Below are 10,045 nucleotides of genomic sequence, written 5' to 3'. Positions count from 1 at the left end.
CCCCGCCCCCAAGAGCTTTGCAATACCCTGGCTGTGGGAAGGTCACTCTCTTTGACCCTGCTCCTGGTCAGCAGAAGGTCTGAGGGAGGAGACACACCTGTGGGGCCACCTGGGTGTGTCCCCACAGGGCCCTCTCTGGGCCTGCTTAGGGTGCACAGCCTGTCTCACCCCTTTTGCTCTTTGTTCTCCACTCGTACCACAGCCTCTCTGGCCCCCATTCCGCACTTGGGGGTGCTCTTTTCCATGTGGTTATTTGTGCCCAGTTGTGAACTTCTGTGCAGCTTCTGCACAGCTTGGCTTGCTTCCCAGGGATAGCGGGTACCCCTTGAGACCGTAGCACCAACAACTTGTCCCGTCCTTCATCAAAACCCCACTTGAATTACAAAACAGGCTTGTGTGAATTCTTTCATCGTGTGAAGCCTGGAACCGAGGTATTACTCCAGAAACTGTCCAGAACCATGGCTCTAGGTTGCATGATCTTGCCGCTCTCTATGCATCTGTCTAGCATACTTTTCTGTTAGCTTTATCCGGGTACTCTTTCAAAGGAAATGGTTATGTTTTACCACTCTCTAATGCAGATCTTGATGTTCTACTTCCACTCCTTTTAGGACTTGTTGGTAATACAATCATTTAGTTTGTACCTGGATAGCATGTCCACTTTCTTGAGGATTTGTTTTACAAATATGGATAAATATAATTTTGCTGGATGCCAGAAAATTTTAGAACTACAATAAGAATGAAATACAAATAGCCCTTAATTTATACATGGGATAGCACATTCCAGATGTAGTTTGCAAATTTCTTCTTTAAAAATCAGGATGCATTTTTCCATAGACATGATGAGGGGGCTTTCACAAGTTGACTTTAAAAATCTATTATCTTTCCAATTCATTTTCTCCATTGAATTTTCCAAGCTCCCTCATATATTGTGCAAAAATTATTGGGCTCCCAAGCTACACCAAAGAAGGTCATTAAACTCTTACCAAGATTCATTAAACCACAGAGTAGAACACATTATAGAATTGAGAGTAGGGAAGAATCTTTATGTGTTTCACAATACCGTTGCAAATTCCTGAACATACCAGAAAATTTTCTTGGCTAACATATTCCTTTCTCATTTGTTTCCTGGTGAAACTCATGGGAGATCTTTTTGATGGCCAAGATTTAGGGATCATCTTACTTTGAAAGGAAATTAGCAGGGACCACATTGACTTATAAATGTACTACAGAGTTGCGGTTCTGGCCCCTGGACTAAGGATATAGTAGCTATCTGAGTTGTGGGGGTAAATTCTTGTTGACTGAGTGACTATGGGGAATGAAATTGTTGTAAAACAAATCACAGGATAAGAGAGACAAAAGGAACTGAAAACCAGGCAAGTGGTTTAAAATATGAACCAGGAGGAATATCAAATGCTGAGGGAATTTCTGGAACACCTATTAATTTTAGTTACCAGGTAGGAGAAAAGACCAATGGAAAGGTGTCCGCAGCTCTCATGAAATCAGGTCTTGGAACCTGGCGACTCTTGGACTCTTCCATAGAACATTCGAGCCACGTTACCATTTCTATTTTAGAACGCAGAGCTGGTAGAGTCATTAAATCTTATTAAATCAGTCTAAGACTATTGGGAGTTGTAATTGTCAGTTTTTATGTACTGTGTAAAATCTTATCAAACCACAGGCTTCCATAATTGCATTTGAGACACTTCTTCCCAGAGCCCACATGCATAATGATCGGTACCAATGCTCAGAGATTCCACTTCTCTTACGTTTGCTCTTATAGGACCAAGCATATGGTTGATTTGACCCTCCAGCAAAGGAGTGAAATGAACTGATTTCATTAGCTACTCTTTATGGTGACTATCTTTTGCTTAATGATGAAGAGAAAACATATGCTTATGTGTTTCTGTATAGATATAGATTAGGAAAATGGGGAAAAGCAAATTATTTGGTATGAGACGTGAATGTTGAATGTGTGTTATCTAAATTCTACTGTTAGCAAGTGATTGTCATTTGAACATTGCTAATCAGCTTAGGTAATAAATGTTGTGACTGCTTATCTTACATCTTATTCTCCCCAAACAGAAATAACATATAATGCTGTGTAATATTGTGATTTCCCACATGAACCCAAGGATCTGATAAAAATAAAAATAGAAAATTAAATCACATAGCAACATAATTTTCATTCTCAGCTTACATTTGGGAAGGCTTTAAAGTAAATATTCTATCAACTTTTCTAGAAATGTTGTAGGAATTTAATTTATGTTTGACAAACCACATTGTGTAAGGCCTTTAATCCTTCTGAAATGTTGTATATTTGATTATTTATTGCCTTGTTTTTTGTTTTTTATCTTGGTGTTAAAATTGAATAGTCTCTAAGCTCTCAAAGAAAAAGTCATTCCCTGAAGTTATATCTTGTCCATAAGGAGTTTTTACAAACTAGTTTCCATGTAATACTACTTGCAGTTTTTTATTTTCATTCTCATTTCTAAATATTTCTATTTTGGGCATTTTATTTGACAGATAGACACGTGAAAGGAAATGATTAAATTAACTCTAAACACTGAATCTTAGGTGTTTGTAGGAATTTTATTAATTTCTTCGGATTTGATTTGATTTTCCTTCTTGTTTAAATGGCTTTCATTTTGCTAAAGTTTTGGTGGAAGAACAGCCTTTGAGGAACAGAAGATTGAGTGGGTGTTTGTGTTAGGTGTAAATGGTTAGCTCACCAGCTGCCAGCCAAAAGACTGGAGGTTCAAGCCTATCCCAAGGCCCCTTGGAAGACAGTCCTAGAGGTCTACGTGAAAAATAAAAGTCGACCTTGGAAAACCCTACGGAGCACAATTCTACTTTGACACATATGGCGTCACCATAAGTTGGAACCGATAGATGTCAGCTGGGAAGCCAGTATTGTATCTTGAAATAAAACTAAAAATCAGGAAATGTGAGTCCTTCTCTTTTGCTCTTCCCTTCTTGTTCTTCTCCAGAGAGATTGCTTGTCAATTCTGAATTTTTTTCATTATCCTAGGCATTTTAGGGTCATCCTGCTATGATGTACTCATGTTAAATGGGATTTTTATGATTTCCATCATAAAATCATTTAAAGCATTGTGTAGGAGGAAGAAACTTGATATCATCACGTCAGCATGCGTGCATGGGATGCTTCTATATACGCGATGCTTTGTTCAGTATTGAAGATGGACAGTGGAAAGGGAACGTGGCTGTAGCCCCGAGGAGGGTCTCTTGGTTAGGAGCATGACCTGTGACTAAGAGCCAGGCTCTGGCGCTCACCAGTTGCTTGATTTCTGACTCTGTGCCCAGTCATTTCCCTTCCCATCAAGTGGTGGTGTACTGGGTTATGCATTCATCTGGCTGGTTACCACGAGGTCAGCATTTTGAACTCAGAGGGAGAAAGATGAGGTTATCTGTTCCCATGGAGATTTATAATCATGGAAACCATGGCAGTCCATTTTGCTCTTTCCTATAAGGTCACTATTGACTTGATAAGTGGATTTAACTCTCAGGATATATCAACTCTCTGTTGTGACATAATTCTGTATATTGAACAACCAGAAAACCTCAGCGACAAAATAGAAAGTGTTGTTTGCTCACCTGTCTGGAGTCAGTGCAGGGCCAACTAGTCAGTTCATTTGGTTGGCCTTCAGGCGTGAGGGTTGGGAATGGTGGGTTGGATGCTTTGGCATTGCATTCCTCTTTATCGTACCCCAGTGTCTTATGGCAATGGAGGTTCAACCATGGAGTAGTGTTCAACATTCTGCTTGTATGTGTTTTCTAACTTCTTCGTGTTAACTTTAAGTCACATAGCTGAGCCCAGAGCCAGGAGGCTGAGCAGGTGTGGTGAGGAGTACCACACAGTTGTATGCTGAAGGCAAAGAGCAGAGAGGACTGAAGCATGGGTGTTATTTTTGTAACTTTTATACTTTACTCTTATTACAGGACTTTTTCATTCCCCCCCTACATGTAAACTCTCCCTGCTAAGGTACCCCAAAATAGCATCTGGGGTCTTAAAGGCTTGTTTTCAAACAAGCAGCCATCTAAGTAAGATGTCAATTAAGTCCCCCTGGAAGAAGCACACAAGGATTGTAAATCACATCATCTGCTGCTGAAGGAGGGAATAGTAAGTTGCAAGATTCTGGTTTGCAGAAGGGTATGGATAACAGTGGAAACCCACAACACATTTATGAGCTCTATCTACATAACCTCTGGTGATGTCCCAGAATAGAGGTACAGGACGAAACTGGTTCCCAAACAATGCACTGGAGAGATGACTATAGGAGATCAAAATGATAAATATAACTTGAAAGGTTAAAAATCCTGTCAGTCAATTCCCCCTCTGATGCTTGTTGGGCCTGGTCTTGTTTTCAACATTTTCTGTGTGTTTATTTTTTTCCATATTGGGGTTTATCTCAGATGTATTTTGTCATTGGAGGTGACTCTACTATACTTTTGTTATATGTTTTTCTATTTTTCAGTGTATGAAACCCAGGATTGATGAACCTATTGAGACAGCAAGTAGAAAAGGGTTCATGGGGTGGGGGGTGGGGGGTACACTGGGGGGCATGTAAAGGGGAGCTGATGTCAAGGAGTTCAAGAAGGAAGGGAATGTTTTGAAACTGATTGTAGTAGCAGTTGTACAATACTGCTTGATGTGATTGAACAATGGAATGGCATGATATATGTATTATCTCACAATAAAATGGTTTTGGGAAAAAAATCCTTTCCAATTATGGGATCAGTGTCAAATAACCAGATTTCATGGTGTTAGTCTAGGTATTTTAGAGAAACAAATCCACAGAAACTATGCATAAGAGATAGTTTTATATAAAGGTTAAATGCACATCAAGAAAACATCCCAACCCAGTGCTGCCCAAGCCCACAAGTACAACTTTAATCCATTAACCCATATGTCTGACACCAATCCACAAAGTCCTCCTCCATCTCACAAAACACATGCAATGATGCTGACTGCAGGAGGAAAGCCAAGTCAATGAATGTGTAAGCATCTCAGCGCTAGCAGGGGTCTCCACATGGCTGCTCCAGCACCCAGGGCTGCATTGGGGTAGGTCCATGGCTTCTCCTTGAGGATGTCTTACAGGAAGTGAGCCTTGCCAGCTGGAGCAGGGACCTGGCTAAGGCAGCTGCACCCTGGTCCAACTATAACAAAGCAAGAGACCTGAGAACTAGAAAGGCAAGGCTCACCAAGCCATTTATCTCTCCGCCCATCAATTAACCCCACATGTGTTTATTGGCCAGGTTGGCACAATAAACTAACTATATCACATGGTGTATATCAGGTCTAGGTGTCGTTTCTCTTGAGCGAAACAGCTATGAATTAAAAAATATATATTATTTACAGACATTCTCCCAACATATAATCCTGAAGAGGAAACAGGATAATTTCAACAAATACTTCTGCCCATAATGGTAACCATGGGAGCCACTAGGAGTTACCACAGCACTTTTGAAATCTTGCAGGAAAAGAAGTTTTTGGGTTCTACTAAATAGGGAAAGAGGTATTTATTCAATTGGGCTCCTATTATGTTTTCTGAAGTCCATTTTTGTTCATGGTACTTGACTCGGCCCTCTGACATGTCCTTCATTTACCCTCACCCTTTCAACAAATTCTGAAAAAGATGTTAGAGAGTATGTCCATTGAGCAATTTGTTTCCAGCCAGCTGACTATAAAAGCTAGAGACCTACTTTGATGTTTTGAACATTCTTTGCCCCTTTTCATTTTGGTTAATGGCACTTTTGCCAATCCAGCTGTCTACAAAGTTTGTGTATTTCCAATGTATTTAAATTTATTTCCCCCCTTTTTGCAAAACCTGGTCCTATGATTCTTTTTGTTTCGATAGCTGGATTTTTCTCTAAACTTTATCAGGGCTACTTTGGACATATTAGACTGTGGTAAGACCACATCTTTAGGATTTCTAGAAGTCTTTTTATTCAACAAGGTGGATTTATGAAGTATTAACCTAATTCTTCCTGAATTCTTAAAAATGTCTTGCACCCATGCTTTTGGATTATTATTATCATCATCAATATCCTCAGCTTGATTGATTCACACAGTGACTGCAACAATGGGCTCAGACAGAGGGACGGATGTGAGGATGGTGCAGAACTGAGCAGTTGTGGTTTTGTTCTTCATAAAGTTGCTATGAGCCAGTCAATTCTAAAGCACCTGATAACAACAGAGCCACAGCAACAACAACAACAACAACAGGATTTGCTAGTTTCACCTTGACTGGTAATGTTATTCTGGCTGGAAAAGCTATGGATGAGAAACAAGTATTATTTTTCAGCTCCATGTTTCTCTAAATTCTTCCAAACAAGGTCAGTTCTTTTAAAAATCCATCTCCTTCTAGTAGGACCTCATCACACATGGCTTGTAATATACTAGCTGGTGCTTTCAGCATTCCCTCTAGAGGTTTCCTTTCTCCAATAATAAAATCCACCAGGTACCCTTTCTATCTTCCAACCTACCAGAGGTGACAGTGCTGTCACATGTTCCTTTGCTATTTTTCTGGTCCCCACCTGCCACGTAGAACCAAAGCCAATAACATATATTTCAGGTTTGTGCTTTGACAGTTCTCGTTACCGGTAGCACATTTTTGTGTGTGCTGTTAGCTATTGCGATGGAAGGAACCTCCCAGAGCTCAGTGGTGTAATATATTAACTATTTCTTTTTCAGGTCATCAGGTGTGGCTAATGTTTTCTAGGCTTGACTAATCGCAGTTTGCTCTTGTATCTACCCAGGTCACTAGGAAGTGGGGGGGGGGGTGGTCTTCGGAGGGTGGGTTTTTCTGAGATCTACTATTTGGAGATACTCTGAGACACATGCGTCTGCTCCTTTGCTTGTGACACATGGACTAGCCAAAGGTGTACTTCTGGAAATGGCTAAAGCACCTGCAGGCAAGTCAAAATTGGAAAATGCTCTTTTAAGCCTCTGATTGGATCAAGGTCTGCAGACATCTCATGGGTCAAAGCAAATCTTGTCTACATTCAGAAATAAAAGCTAGGGAAATAGTCCCTGATAGAAGAAACGCCAAAGTCACATGATAAAGAGCATGGGTAGAGACAAAGGTTCAAGATCAGAGCCAATAATGCAGTCCATTCACCACATAGGATTATCATGATAAGAACACAAAAGTGACAAGTAAAAAGCACTTACCCTAGGTCCTGCCCATGTTTAAAACCCAACAAGCACTAGTTGTTTGGACTATTATTGCAATCTGGTCACATGGACAGCACCACCACTTTTGCTGTTGTCTCAGGACAGAGGCCCTAGGCTGAGGCCAAAAGGTGTTAACTACCAAAGAAGTATGCCCATGGATTCGCTCTCCAGTCTAGCCCAGAGGTTCTCAACCCTTCTCAGGCCGCCACCCTTTCATACAGTTCCTCATGTGGTGGTGACCCCTCCAACCATAAAATTACTTTTGTTGCTACTTCATAGCTGTCATTTGGCTACTGTTATGAATTGGGCGACTCCTGTGAAAGGGTCGTTCGACCCCCAAAGGTGTTGTGACCCACAGGTTGAGAACCGCTGTATCTAAAGAATGGTGCCAGATGGTATTTAAAGGTGTGGATAAGGAAAAAAGTTCCCCAATTCTCCAACCAGTCGTCTCCTCCGGGTTATAAGGGTATTCGCAATGTTGGTCATAAGAGATTGGATCGTGGAGAGTTTTCATTGTGCTGTGAGCTACTTCCTTCTCACCTTAAACCAAGTGGGAATGGCTTTAAAAATGTGGTTGAAAACAAAATGTGATCGATAGAGCTTGATATTTGACCCCTGGAATTTGGAGGGATGCTAGGACCATTACTGAACACTGCCACCTCCTACCTCCCACCCCCCAATCACATTAAAGGCAAAAGCCACCTGGAACTATTGTTGTGGCAGAAAGATAAAGCACAAATGCATGGCCTTTGAGTCAATTTCCACTTACATACTTCCACTCTACCTATAGGATAGGTAGAACCACCCCTGTTTGTTTCTCAGACTGTAACTCTTAATGGGAATAGAAAACCTCCTTGTCTCTTGATTACAGAACGAGCCAGCCATTCGTCCACTGATGATAGGACAGTAGGACTTCTCTCTGTGGGCTGGGTGAGACCACATAGGAGTGTCAAACTTGGCTTCCCTGAATGCTCCACAGTTCCAGAGGGTTAGGGAGTGTTGGGAGCAAGAGAAGCACATGGATGACATTCCCAGTGATGATAGCAGGAGGCAGGGTTGGAGGGATGGCTAGTGAAGAACCCATCGAACTTCTCCTTCAATGACACAGTGTTTGGACACCTGGCACATTCAGATAGCACGTTACAACTGTCTGAGCACATGAGGGCTGTGTCTATCCTCCCTTCCCCCAGTTCTTGGACTTTCCAGGAACCAGAGACAGCACAGTGAGCTTGGAAGGAGACTGGAAGAGTGAAGGCACGCACCGAGTTGATTCTGACTCACAGTGACTCCACAGGACAGAAGAGAACTGATTCGCAGGTTCTGAGACTTAAGGAAGCAGACAGCCTCATCATTCCCCTGTGGAGCCCCTGGTGGGTTCCAATAGGTGTATTTTGGTTAGCAGCCACCAGGCCTCCTCAGATGGAAGAATAACGGGGAGGAATTGTGAAGAAGTGTCCTTGCAGCTTTCCTGGACTGAGCTCTGTTAGGAGATTAGCTATTGATTGGATGAGGGACACCAATACTCCCCCCACAGCCCCCAAAACAAAAAACCTCACTTCAATCCAGTCACTGCCAACGCAAAGCTTTGTCTTTCTCCCCCAGGGCAGCTGGTGGTTTTGAACTGCTGGCCTTACGGTTAGTAGTATAACGTGGGTTAGTAGTCTAATGTATAACCACTACACCACCAGAGCTTCTCCATGAGAGATATACGTTTTATTACTAAATGGACCCAGATTTTTTTTCATGCCCGAAAAATCAAACTAGTTGTCATAACTAGAAGTGACCCGAAGGGCTACACAGACTGTCTAGAATAATAGCAGGGGCAGGTATAGGAGTCTTGATATAGCACAGAGGAAATATGGCGCGAGCTAAACAAGCTTGCTTTCTGCTTGTTCTTTTTAGAATGCAATTCATTTGATACATCTGCTATATGGAAAAAAGTAACATCAGTTAACTGTACTTGTACAGATGGAAACAATATCTGGGTAAGAAGAAAGCCTTTCTCTAGTAATAAAAGTAAATATCATATATGTTATTAATACAAATTGCTTTCATATGTATTACCTTTGGTTCCAACGTTTTCAGTTGACAGTGCAGAGCATCTCCTGCCTGTTGCTCACCAATGGATATTGTTCTCTCAACTCTTCCCACATCCACAAAGTTACCCTCAAACCTACACAACTGTTCGCATATGTGTATATACCATTCTTCCAGCAATTAAAATGAGCAAGGATGCTCCTCACAGTGTATGCTTTTGTAACATGCTTTTTTCCCTAGGACATTCAGTGATCATAATAAACAGAGTAAGATAATGGATTTGACCCAAATAAAACCAGGTTTTGGGTTTGTTGCCAGTCTATCAGTGGTTATTGGCATGACTAAAAGATTTGTCTTAGGGGAAACCCACATATCTACCTAGCACTGGTGAACCTGATATTTAGTGGTCAAGTTGGTGTTTATCAAACTGTCAATACCAATTAATCCTTCAGAACATAGACCTGAGAATCTTTCCTTTTAAATTTTGTTTTAGCTATGAACTATTTCATTGGATAAGCTATATGTGGCACATGTAAAGTTTAAACATGAAGCAAACATCCCGCATACCACTTATTCTATTGAGTGGTATAGTGTTTATCATTTCCCTGATATTATTTAGAAGTTTGCCTCAGAAGTATGCATCCCTTAAAACTTAGATGGCTGATTTGTGCATGTGTTTCAACTTTTTTTTTTTTTATTTTTTATTTTTATTTATTTTTATTTTTTTTTTTTAATTAATCAATTTATTGGGGCTCATACAATTTATCACAATACATAGATCAATTGTGTAAAGCACATCTATACATTTGTTGC

The sequence above is a fragment of the Echinops telfairi genome, unplaced genomic scaffold, assembly GCF_000313985.2.
Source record: "Echinops telfairi isolate 266 unplaced genomic scaffold, ASM31398v2 ScPeMD7_7467;HRSCAF=8505_1, whole genome shotgun sequence".
NCBI classification, from domain to species: domain Eukaryota; kingdom Metazoa; phylum Chordata; class Mammalia; order Afrosoricida; family Tenrecidae; genus Echinops; species Echinops telfairi.
The sequence above is the reverse complement of the archived record's forward strand: the minus strand, read 5'-3'. Positions refer to the sequence as shown.